This window comes from Eurosta solidaginis, chromosome 2, assembly GCF_040869045.1.
Source record: "Eurosta solidaginis isolate ZX-2024a chromosome 2, ASM4086904v1, whole genome shotgun sequence".
Lineage (NCBI taxonomy): Eukaryota > Metazoa > Arthropoda > Insecta > Diptera > Tephritidae > Eurosta > Eurosta solidaginis.
The window spans coordinates 76,547,007-76,560,923 of record NC_090320.1 but is presented as its reverse complement, the minus strand read 5'-3'; the positions used below and the strand labels follow the sequence as shown (position 1 = coordinate 76,560,923).

The 13,917-nt window shown below is 39.7% G+C and overlaps 1 protein-coding gene across 1 annotated transcript in view; it reads right to left on the bottom strand.

Moving 5' to 3' along the window:
- Positions 1 to 10,534, bottom strand: part of crc (bZIP transcription factor crc) — an 80,219-nt gene extending 69,685 nt beyond the window's left edge. The window contains exon 1 of the mRNA XM_067765805.1: positions 10,362 to 10,534. The gene's annotated coding sequence lies outside the window, so the exon portion shown is untranslated. The remainder of the gene's footprint in view (positions 1 to 10,361) is intronic.
- Positions 10,535 to 13,917: the final 3,383 nt, after the last annotated feature.

The following is a 13,917-nucleotide window of genomic DNA, read 5'->3' as shown; positions in this document are numbered from 1 at the left end:
AACCAACTTACACTTTTCAAATTTTTATATCAAACATACGTTGCACGTGGTAGACAATGATTTCAACATTCCATCAGATGGAATACTTGGTAAGGATTTCCTCAAAACAAATAAATGTGATATCAGCTATGCAACAAATTGCATTTCCCTCTGGATAGGCAATGAAAAGATCGCACTTCCCACCCTTCACGGAATGGAAAGCGATACATTTGTTATTCCACCTCGTTGCGAAGTTTATAGAATTTTCGCCTTGGAAAAAGACTCAGAACCACTTTTTGTGGATTCTCAAGAGATTAGAGTAATAAACACCACAAATAGCGTAAAATACGTAAACAACTGCAACATTCAAACCGAAAAACTTTCTAATTATAACGTTTATAAAATCAATAAACCAGTAAAACAAGATAGTCGTATTAAAGAACTTAAAAGCATTTTAGAAAAACAAATACCTAATTATGCTGAAAATAAGCTTATTAACTTATGTTTACAATATTCCGATATTTTTGCGCTAGACAATGATAAAATGACAATAAACAATTTTTATGAACAGAAACTAAGACTAAACGATACGACGCCAGTATACATTAAAAATTATCGCCTACCGTATTCTCAACGCGAAGAAATAAATAAACAAGTTAATAAATTAGTAGAAAACGATTTGATCGAAAATAGTTGTTCGAATTATAGCAGTCCCTTGATTTTGGTACCGAAAAAAGACCTACATGGCCAAAAATCGTATAGAATGTGCGTTGACTTTAGGGCTGTAAATAAAAAGTTAATTGCCGACAAATTTCCTTTGGCACGTGTAGACGATATTTTGGATAACCTTGGCCGTGCGAAATTCTTTTCTACTTTAGATCTTTTTTCGGGTTTTCACCAAATTCCACTTCACAAAGATTCAAGAGACACAACATCTTTTAGTACTGACCGCGGAGCTTTTTGGTGGAAGGTTTTACCATTTGGGGTCTAAACGTAGCTCCAAATTCATTTTCAAGAATGATGTCAATTGCATTTTCTGGTATTTCACCCAACCAAGCCTTTATGTATGTAGACGATATAATAGTAATTGGATGTAGCGAAGCACATCATCTCAATAATCTAAAAAAAGTTTTCGAAACTGTAGGAAGTTCAACTTGCGACTTAACCCAAAAAATGTAATTTTCTTAGACCTGAAGTAACATTCTTAGGGCATAAATGCTCAGCAAATGGTTTGCTACCAGACGATTCAAAAATTGAAGCAATTAAAAGGTATCCTAAGCCACGCGATAAAGATGCTGTCCGAAGATTCGTGGCATTTGCAAATTATTATAGGAGATTCATTCCAAATTTCGCTTCTTTAGCAGCTCCATTGAATCGTTTGAGTAGAAAAAAGGTTGAATTTAATTGGGATACGGCATGTGAGTTAGCTTTCGAAAAACTAAGAAAAAGTCTGATTTCTCAAAACTTTTACAATATCCAGATTTCACCAAAGAATTTTTAATTACGGTTGATGCTTCAAAGTTAGGTTGTGGTGCGATACGGAGTCAAAATCATAATGGTAACGACTTGCCAATTTGTTTTGCTTCAAAATCCTTTAGCAAATCGGAACAAAATAAAGCAATAATAGAATTAGAACTTTTGGCAATATATTTTGCAATAAAGCAATTTCGTGCATATATTTATGGCACTCACTTCAAAGTTAAATCAGATCATCGTCCACTAGTTTATCTATTTAATATGAAAGATCCGTCGTCGAAACTTTCCAGAATCCGTTTGGAATTATCCGAATATAATTTTACCATAGAATATATTAAAGGAAAATCTAACGTAGGTGCAGACGCATTATCGCGAATTTCAATTCAAGAACTTAAAAATTCCAATAATCAAATTTTAGCGGTACAGACGAGGTCTATGACGAAACGTCACGAACAATTACAATAATCGGTTGAAAACATAAATGAAGAAAATGTCAAATTACAGGTATTCGACAAATTTTCATATAATTTTTCCAAGAAAATCCATAGGATAAAAAGCCAAATATGTCATGACAACGATAATGATAAAATCAATTTAAAAATATATGCGCATTTAAAACATAAAAAACTCGAGTTACTTAATATTGTGTGTACTAACAAAATAATGCAATTAGATGAATTACTTTTGAAGCTTGAAAAAGAAGCTGGTAAACACAACATTAAGAAAGCAGAATGGCAAAAAGATGATCAGTTATTTAAATATTTTTCTATTTCAAATTTTAAAAGTACAGGGAATTCAATTTTAAAAAATTTACAAATACTATTAATAGAACCTGTCGAAACAGTTACGGACAACGACAAAATACTTAAATTAATGGAAATTTACCACAATGACCCGATATCAGGAGGTCACTGCGGAAATAAAAAGCTTTACGCAAAAATACGTACAAAATATTATTGGAAAGGTATGACCCGTGATATTGCCCACATACGTCAAAAATTGCAAAAAATGCCTTTTGAATAAAGTCAAGCCAAAAACCAAAGAAAATTTGGTGCTTACACCAACACCCTGCAAACCTTTCGATGTCGTAGTTATAGATACAATAGGACCTTTGCCTGAGTCGAATAATGGGAATAGGTTCGCGGTTACCATTATGTGCGACCTAAGCAAATACCTAGTTACAATATCAATCCCTGATAAGACAGCAAAAACAATTGCAACAGCAATTTTTGAAGGCTTCATCCTCATTTATGGCATAATGAAATCAATTAAAACCGATTTAGGAACCGAATATAAAAATGAAACTTTCTCTGAATTAACTAAACTCCTAAAAATCGAACATAATTTTTCTACAGCTTACCATCATGAAACCCTAGGTACAATTGAAAGAAATCATCGGGTATTTAATGAATATTTACGAGCTTTTCTAAATGATAACTTCCCCGAATGGGACTTTTATTTGAAATATTTTACATTTTTGCATAATACAACTCCTAGTATAGTTTTTGATAATGGATTTACTCCATACGAATTAGTATTCGGTAGAAATGTTACCTTACCAAATGAAGTTCAAAAGGAACAAATCGATCCAATTTACAATGTTGAAAATTATGCAAAATAAGTAAAATATAGACTACAAAAAACGCATAAATTAGCAAAAGATTTAATTAATAAACATAAAATTAAAAATAAGGTCTTTATGATAAGAGGGCGCGTCCGTTAGCAATTAATATAAACGATAAGGTAGTAATACAAAAAGAACCTAGAAATAAACATGAAAGCATTTACCAAGGACCATATATAGTCACAAAAATTGATCGAGTTAATAGCCGTGTTTTTTAACACGCGTATATCCGTTTACGCTTAAACTTTATATTGACTGCTAAGAGACAAACTATAAATACACCTCTGAAATTGCTGCGCATAAATTTTGTCCTACTAAATTTCAATACGCATTATACTCAGATGTAACTGAAATATGTGTCTTTGTTTCACCCTGTACACTAATTCTATGTATTCTATGTGTGTCCACAATTCATCGCAACTGATTCAGCTATATGTTATACCCTATGGCCATCAGAGCGTTGCGTCTCCGCTTTTCGGTACACCCTGTTGCTGTAGCTAGTTGTTTTACCACAGCCGCTAGATGGGTCTCCTAAGCATTATCTAAGCGAAGATAGGCGTTTTTTAACACGCGCAAACGAAACGTATACGCGCGTGTTAAAAAACACGGCTAATGTCACGGTTTTTGATGAAGTAAATAAAAAGGAAAAAACCGTTCACAAAAACCGAATCAATAAGGTAAACTGATAATTTTTTCTCATACAAATTTACAAACTAGCTTGTAACTTATTTTAAATTTTCATTACTCTGTTAGTGAAGCATGAAATCTCAAATTAAAATTTATATTAATATACGAAAACAAAAATTTCAATTTGCATGTAAATAAAACAAAATGTTAATATGCACGCACTATTTGTAATGAATATATGTTAATTTAGTGCAATAGAAATTGAAAAACAAATTACACGTAAGTAATTGAATTAATATTAACAAAATTTCATATGTAAAAGGAAAAAATTGTTCAGATTGAACGAATGAGAAAAAGGAGAGGAACACCCTAATATCATACATTCATTCAACCAAAACAATTTAAAAGTCATAGGAACAAGAAGAATATGACAAATCTTATCAACTTGTCAGATTCTCCTTTTTCTAAGGAAGGGTGGTATAACCGCACTGCGTTACCCGCCTTTACGCAACAAAACACACCCCTGAGTGCAAGTGACATCGCTGTTAGCTGTTGCCGAACAGCAATGCCAATTGCACTCAGCAAGGCCAATTGCATTCAGCAATGAAAAATGATGGCCGCTGAGCGTGGGTGAAAAACGAGCCCGATTGAATTCGTTTTTGGACATTTGCAGTGACCGGTCGTAAAATCTAAGTAGTGGAGAAAACTAAAGTAAAGATTTATAAAATAGAAAGACCGACCCAAATTGTGTAATGTGAAATTAGAATAAATAACGTGTAGTAAATTAATATGAAACATAACACCAACACAATTTACTTTAAATAAACTAAATCTAACCAAACATAAAAAAGCAGACTTATTGTTGTGTGTCACAACGTCACATTCTCGACAAAAACTCGAATGCTGATTACTCTCCTTGTGCAACCCACTGTCTCAATTTATGTGGTGTTGATGTTGCAGATTACTTTCTTCGGATTTGTACAAAAATGTTGCACTATTTTCAGCAGCAGTCCACAGCGATGGGACATCCTCAAATAAATGCACCGAACTCTCTTCAAGTCTTTCAGATACTAGGTGGTAAGCTAGAATTGAGGCAATTAGACGATTCGCAAACCATGTTCCAGGATTAACACAAGCACTAAACGCATTACTTAAGCTAAATTTGACTGCACAAGCATACAGAGATATTCCCGGCACTCTCAAGTACATCAACAAGTTCGAATGTATCTCGCTGTCCTCAATTTTGTTCAAAATACTGACTACCATTAATGAAAGAAACGTCGTACTCCAAGCTAGAGACGCCAACATAGATGTTGAGGTCCGACATCTGATTACTTTCAGAATTTTGTCTTCTGAAATTTCTTTCAGCTGGAACACAGCAACGTCGAAAGAAGGCGTCATATCCAATCGAATTATGAAAGTTGGGTGAAGTCCATACAAATAATTATATCTGAAGGTGGCACAACGTCATCCGAGGTGCGTTTGGGACACACCCTAACATATTTAATTTCATAAATAAAATAAAAAACGAACATGCAATAAATAACAAAAACAACACTGCAGAAATTTTCAGCTGGAGGCGAGCCATATCGGAAACGCAAGATAAAATATAAAGACTTCGTTTTTATAATATTGTAAATTCACTTGAAAAAGATAAACGCGAAAAGCTTTAATTAATTACATGCTTCTATTGCGCACAATATAAAATTTTAGATTTTACTACTTTTTCTTTATACATAATTCCATCCAAATAAATAAACGTTTCTGAATTTTGAGAAAAATTGTATGTTTTTTCTGCCGTCTGATTACTTTCTGAATTTTGACTTCCGCATTTTGCCTTCTGAAATTTGACTGCTGAGCTGGAGTATGTGGTCCAGTCCCAGGACATCGCAATGTTAATTGGACCATATTTTTTGTATTAATTGTGGTTAATTTTGGAGCACTCGCTTGGTCCATAGCGAGTACTCCATACATCCATGCATGGAGTACTCGCGATTTTTGCAGGGTTTTGTAGTTTAGCAACAAAGCATTATAACAGTAAAACAACAGAATGGTTGACCACATGGAATTGTTTTAATTTTTTTGCATTTAAGTGACGCGACGACAGGCCGTCGGTTCTATGTACCGGAGCGACTCGGAATTTTTCCCGACCAAGGACTACCATTTCAGTGTAACCCCATTTAATTTGTTGCGTCGCTCCCACAACTTGTCATTCTCTCAGCAGCTGCTTCCAGCGGGACTGCTGCATATTCTCTTGCTCCGGGAAGGTATCGAACCCAATCCGGGTCCGTCTCCTGAGCCCGGTCCTGAGAAATGGTTTTGCTGCATCTGCCGGAAAAGAATCTTTTTAGGACGGTCATACTCTTCTCAGTGTGTCTCGTGTAAGGGATGGTTGCATCGGACAGGTTTTTCTGGGCTAGACCCCAAAACCAGACTTCCACGTAACTTCTATAAATCTTTTGTGGCTCCTTGCTGTTCACGTCCTAGGACGTCCCGTAATCTGCGCCTTAGCGCCCCCCCCCCCCCCCCCCCCGCTACCATCCAGCAGCCACGCTGCTCAGCAAGCCACAACAAGTACCCGCTGTTGCTCGCGCCCCTCGGCGCCACCAACTCACACGGCTGCTCCCACTCATACCTACAATCTCCGTAGTAGTCGGGAGCAACGTCGAGCCCCCCTGCCCCCTTCTTCTTCCCCCCTCTTTTCCGGCAGCAATTGTGCAGGTCAGGGAAACAGACTCTTAGTCCCTACCTCCCTTTGCACCGTTTTCTAGCACAGAATATATACGTTTGCGACATCCGCCCAATGCAGCTCCTGCCATGGACGGTGCCACTTTCCTAGATGTTCTGGTCTCCGCGACGGCAATCCCCCGACGGGTTTCATTGCGCCATGTTGCCAGGCCGCATACCCAAATACACTGGGTACCCCAATGCCTACCCAAGGACGTCTAGTCGCAGGGCCTCAACAGCTACCGCGATCTGGCCTTCCACAACCCAGGCGTAGTCACCCGTCACTTACTCCCAGAGTGACAATCTTTCCCCCTATGCACTTCAGAATTCTGCAGTTAAACTGTAATGGATTAACTGGGAAGATCGCGGAGATAGTGACTTCATGAAGCGGCACAACATCCGCATTGCTGCGATTCAAGAGAATAAACTAACAGCAAGATCGGCATTGCAGACCTGTTCTGGGTACAATGTCCACAGAAAAGATCGCGAGAGCGGAAATGGAGGCGGCCTCGCGGTTATCATACACCACACTGTGCAATATCATATATTTGATCCCGACATCGACCGCAGGAACAGTATCTTGGAACGCCAATTATTATCTGTCCGGTCGGGCGATGCAAATCTAGAAATCGTCAACATCTACATCCCTCTTGTCACCTGTTGCTCCAGTGGATACCGCCCTGATATCAGCGGCGTACTCACTGGAAACAATCGCATTATCTTAGGCGATTTCAGTACCCATCACGATCTTTGGCATTCAAACTTGTGGGTGGACAGTAGGGGTGAGATGTTAGCGGATCAAATAGAAGAAACGACGTTCTGCACTATAAACGGAGACGCCCCCACACGTATGGTAGGAAGCTGTCACAGCTCGCCGGATATTTCAATCTTGAGCGCAGAACTTGTAAACTGCGTCAACTGGCAGCCGATGGTAACATTGGCATCCGACCACCTGCCTATACTTATTTCGCTCGAGCGTCCCGCCGACTTCATCGTCGGATAAAAACGCACTTTCATTAACTTTAAAAAAGGAAAGTGGGACGAATACAAATCCTTTACAGAAAACAGCTTTGCTGCCCTCCCTATCCCAATTGATGCCCGCCAAGGGGAGCGTGCTTTCCGCAAGGTCATTGAATCCCCCCCCTCCCCCCACTTCCCGACAGAGGCCACAAGTTTAGCGAGAGAACGTGACCTTATAAGACAGCTCTATCCCGGCGACCCCCAACTAAGGGATATAAACCAACGCATCAGATTGCTTGTGGGTGAACACAAGCGGGCGAAATGGGAGGAGCACCTAAGCTGTTGTAACCTCTCTGCCGGTGTAGGTAAACTTTGGTATACTGTAAAATCCCTATCGAATCCGTTTAGGCACAATGACAAAGTTTCTATCGCCTTTGGCGACAAAGTGCTGTCGGATGCGAAAAAATGCGCGAGCGCTTTCTGCCCACAATACATAATGCATTCTACGGTCGACAAGAATCTTCGTTCTGGATACTGTAACAGGTTAAACTCTTACATATCCAGAATCAACCCCGACATACAAAATGTATGCGCCGCTTGCAATGTGTCCCCACATGACACCAACCATCTCTTTAATTGTAATGTGGAACCAACGCCTCTAACACCCCTTTCATTATGGTCCACCCCTGTGAAAGCAGGAAGTTTCCTTGGACTCCCGTTAGAGAATATTGATGACAATTTGTGATCGGTCGCAGCTATTAGGTGGGGCGAAACATTGCTACAACAACAGCAACATGCGCTGGTTTATCTTCCTTATTTGAGTCAGACTTGTGTTGTCTTATAAGGCCACGCTCTCTACACCAGCGGGTTAGGGGGTTACGATGGGATTCAAGGGGTTGTGTAGCGCAATATATAGCTTCTCCAACCCAATTGTCAACCTCACCTTCGAGCGGCGATCCCGTTTCACTAACAGACGAGGCTCTGGCGACCCCAAGCTCCTCATGGAACTTGGGGGTGGGGAGGGAGGGATGGCCTGAAGGTTCAATGTGGCCATATAAATCGTTCCCGAGATGGTCGGGCCAGCACCTTAATGGTGCTGTGTTACCGGAGCGTATCGGATCTGTATCCGACAAAGGACCATCACATCGATAACACTCCCCAAAGCCTTCGGGGAGTAACCTAATCGCTACAACAACAACAACAACAGGGGGTTACGATATACCCGCGGTAGGTATGCCTGTCGTAAGAGGCGACTAAGATAGCAAATAGATTCAAGGGGTTGTGTAGCGCAATCTTTTTAGGTTGCCAGCGCAATATATAGCTTCTCCACACCCAATTGTCAACCTCACTTATCCGTGGCGAATCCTGTTTCACTCAAAGGCGAGGCTATGGCGACCCCAACCTCCTAATGGATCTAGGGGGTGGGAGAGCGGTATGGCCTAGAAGTACGCATTTGGTCATAACAAATCGTTCCCGAGATGGTCGGGCTTGGTACCGGAACGTACCGGATCTGCATCCGGCGTAGGACAATCAACATCGATAACACTCCCCAAGACCTTCGGGGAGTGTCCTTATCGCTACAACAACAGCCACGCTTTCTCGCTAAGGTTGCGCCCTACGCTGGCAAGTATTGCGGAATTTCCGAAATACTTCCAGCGGGAATAAAACGAGCAGACGTGGTTTTAACAACATTTTGAAAAGGACAGCAAAGTGATTGTATATAGTATATATTTTGTAATCTCCTCACTTTTCTTAGCGAAAGTTTATGAAAGTACGTTTTTCTAAAGTGATAAAACTTTATACGGACTGCTAAGCGTTAAACTTTATCTACCTACTCTTCTGTAATTGGTGCAAACAAATTAATACTCCTAAATTTCAATACGCATTATACCCAGATGCAACTGAAATGTTTCTATGTTAACAGAGGTTTGTGGCTCCGCTTTTCGGTATATTTTCTGAAGCTAGTTTTTTAACCCCTGCCTCTAGATTGGTCTCCTAAACATTATCTAAGCGAGGATAACGTAGGACAGCAAGACACCACATTTAAATTTGTGAAATAATAAAGTGGCCCTTTAACGGTGTCTGGCAGGCCCCAAATCTCAATGAAAATCCCTGAAAGTACGTTCAATTACAGATTAACATTCGTATATCGGCGGCCACCATGGTGTGATGGTAGCGTGCTCCGCCTATCACACCGTATGCCCTGGGTTCAACTCCCGGGCAAAGCAACATCAAAATTTTAGAAATAAGGTTTTTCAATTAGAAGAAAATTTTTCTAAGCGGGGTCGCCCCTCGGCAGTGACTGGCAAGCGCTCCGAGTGTATTTCTACCATGAAAAGCTCTCAGTGAAAACTCATCTGCCTTGCAGATGCCGTTCGCAGTCGGCATAAAACATGTAGGTCCCGTCCGGCCAATTTGTAGGGAAAATCAAGAGGAGCACGACGCAAATTGGGAGAAGCTCGGCCTTAGATCTCTTCGGAGGTTATCACGCCTTACATTTATTTTTTTTTTTTTTTATTTTTGTTGTTGGTGTAATTATTGTACTGCATTATTGTAAAGCTCTTTCTTATATGAATTTACAACCGATTTTTGAGTATCGAGCCATTTTGATTCGATACCATACGTACCCGATACTTAAGGAACGATACCTGTAATCATACCGTATCGATACTTTACATTCAATACCGCCCCTAAGTGTAATTATCGACAATTTTGGAACAAATTTCATTAATCATATTAAAGCTTGGTAGCCCTTCTGTGACGAAATTCGTGAAACAGCCATGTACACATATGCACTTTTGATATACTAAATAAGACCTTACAATTTCCTGGAACGTTACGTCAGCTTTCTCTTTAAAACTTCAAATCGGAAAACTACTTGGAAAACAATATATAAAACTGTGTATGTACATATGGAAATTGATTGAACCCCTGGCCAGCGTTTGCTCTGTTGAACACGGTTACTTACGTTTGTTTTAGAATCATTTTCGCTGAGAACTTATTTTGCACGAAGTGCTTAGATTTTTGCTTACGCAAAGACACTATAAATCCATTTTCACCTTAATATAATTGCAGAAAAATCGGATAATAACAATTTACGTTTTTTCGGTTTCATTGGGAAAATCGTAATGAAAGAAACATGGTCATCGAAGCGCACATTTGCTTTGGATAGTAATCGTTAGCCATGCTGCCAGAATATTGATTTGTTGTACCGCCCGAGTAAATACAAGCGCAGGCGTGCTGTCGGATCGCCGTTATGCGCATTTTAAAAGTGCTAATCTTTAACTGTGAAACATGTACACTGGTTGAAAACTCATTTGCCTGGTTGTTTTCGTGCATCGGAGATCAAGAATGACCAACTTCTTTGAATTTACGTCTTTTGTTATGAATGGTTTTTTTAAACTGCAAACAAACAGATGTAATTTACACCGACTTTAGAAAAGCATTTGACTATGTTAATCACGAGCTCTTTGATCACAAACTTGATCTTCTGGGCTTTCCAAAGCCTTTATTAAGTTGGGTTTCAAGTTATCTTGAAAATAGGACTCAGCGTGTTTTCTTCAACAACAATCTTTCAAAGTCGTTTTATGTAACTTCTGCCGTGCCCCAGGGTAGCCATTTGGGTCCACTACTTGAGAGATTAAATTTTGTTTGATAAAACTTGCAAAATTTACATTAAATCCGTTCAGATGGATAAATATCGAATAAGGCTCTAAGTGGAGGTATGCTATAAGGAAGTAATACATTAAGGATTCTCTTCATTTAATGCTGAAACCAAAGAGGTTTCATCACTTTTCTCAGAGGTTTATCCAACGTAAATTTAAGAATATAATTAACAAAAGAAAAAGAAAAAGAGAATCGACACACATCACCTCTTCGTCGACTTTAGAGCCGCCTTCGACAGCACGAAGAGGAGCTGCCTATATGCCGCTATGTCTGAATTTAGTTTCCCCGCAAAACGTATACGGCTGTAAAAAATGACGTTGGGCAACACCATCAGCTCAGTCAGAATTGGGAAGGACCTCTTCGAGCCCTTCGAAACTAAACGAGGTTTCAGACAGGGTGACCCCATATCGTGCGATTTCTTTAATTTGATGCGGGAGAAAATTATACCAGCTGCAGAACTTAACCGCACTGGAATAATATACTATAAAAGCGTGCAATTACTGGCATATGCTGATAACATTGATATCATCGTCCTAAACACCCGCGCTGTTAATTCTGCTTACTCCAAACTGGAAAAAGAAGCGGTAAAGGTGGGTTTGATGGTGAATGAGGACAAAACGAAGTACCTGCTGTCATCCAGAAAAGAGTCAGCGCATACGCGCCTTGGCAACCACGCTACTGTTGGCAGCCATAATTCTTCCGAAATAGTAAAAGATTTCGCTTATTTGGGAACCAGCATCAACACTAGCAACAACATCAGCACTGAAATCCAGCGAAGAATCAATCTTGCCAATAAATTTTACTTTGGACTAGATAGGCAATTGAAAAGTAAAGTCTTCTCTCGTCGAACGAAAATCATACTCTACAAGTCACTTATCGTACCCGTCCTGCTATATGGGGCAGAAGCATGGACATAACAACAGCAGATGAAGCGGCTTTGGAGTGTTCGAGAGAAAAGTTGTTCGAAAGATTTATGGACCTCTACGCTTTGGCGATGGCGAGTACCGAAGAAAATTTAATGATGAGCTGTACGAGCTATACGCAGACATCAACATAGTCCAGCGAATTAAAACGCAGCGGCTGCGCTGGCCATGCTATGTTATGCGAATGAAAGATGATGCTCCGGCCAAGAAAGTGCTTCTATCGGAACCCGCCTATGGAAGCAGAGGTAGAGGGCAGCCGCCACTCCGTTGGAAGGACCAGGTGGAAAACGATTTAAACTCCATTGGTGTGACCAATTGGCGCCGGTTGGCGGAGCGAAGGAGCGACTGGCGCCTTGTTGGACGGCCATAACCGTTTAGACGGTTAAGCACCAATTAAGTAAGTAAGTAATTAACAAAATATCAGCAATTTGTTTTTTAAGTTACCAAGGAAAAGAGGATGAATACAATAAGAGCCGTCACTCGTTATTTCGTGGCGAGTACCTCGCTGGAAATTGAAAAAATTGATGCCGAATGTTTTCTGAGAGGGACATTTTTAATTGTCTCGCATTTATCCATGCCGTGTAGGCCCCTTGTGCAACTGTGATTTTTAGAAAGAGAATTAAATAAATTAATTAAATGCAGTCGAAAAATAAACACAAATACCCCACGAAAATGTATAGAAGACATTTATAAACATCTCGCCCAAAAAAAATGTAGCGACTACCTCTCAGTATACATCGAGTAAATGCCAAAAAAATAACGAGTGACGCCCCTTATTGTATTCATCCTCTTTGACCAAGGTAATAACCGTACGCTTTACGGAAGCAATATGTTGGGTTATTTATCATGCCATTAGATATACCAATGATTTTGCCATTACTGTACGCCCTTTTATTCAAATTGAGGAACTTAAAGCCGAAGTCATTGGTGCCGTATGTCGTATCGCTGTATCCGTATCGCTAACGTAATCAGCTGTTTATCGTTACGACGGTAAACCAAAACCCAATTGGTTCGCTACGATTACGGTTAGCGGCACCAATAATCGATTGCATTGCTTCTCATAAGGTTGGTCGAATCAGCTGTTATAAGGTTACCGATACGGTTACCGATAAAGCACCAATGTCTCCAGCTTAAAGCTGCCGGGCAACGCACAAATTTGCTTGATGGTTACCATAGCAACGGGTAGTTGTGTGCGTTTCGGGTGATTGTCGCTTGCCCGGCCACCACACAAGCATAAAGCATCAAGCGCCATTTGCATTCAAAATTCGTAGCGTGCGGACGTAAACATGTCATCTGATAACGATTTTTTATTGCTTGTAACTGCAGTTGTTTTGGCGGAAAAAAAGAAACAAAAAAAAAAAATTGTGGATGAAAACTTTGTATGCAAAACGTGAACAGTTTACGGATGAGCAAAGAAAGATAAATACAATAAGAGACGTCACTCGTTATTTTGTGGCGAGTATCTCGCTGGAAATTGAAAAAATTGATGCCGAATGTTTTCTGAGAGGGACATTTTTAATTGTCTCGCATTTATCCATGTCGTGTAAGCCCCTTGTGCAACTGTGATTTTTGGAAAGAGAATTAAATAAATTAATTAAATACAGTCGAAAAATAAACACAAATACCCCACGAAAATGTATAGAAGACATTTATAAACATCTCGCCCAAAAAAAAGTAGCGACTACCTCTCAGTATACATCGAGTAAATGCCAAAAAAATAACGAGTGACGGCTCTTATTGTATTTATCATCTTTGGCATGAGAACCTCTTAAAGGAGTTAAAAGCATCATGCAACGTAAAATCTTTTTCTTCCGCGAAGTTGCTCGTTGCACGTTCTCACAAAACTAACACATTAATGCTTGTCAACCACGTCACCCACGATCAAATAGACCAGCTGTCAAGCGAAAAAATCTAAAAATTTTGACTTTCATCAAC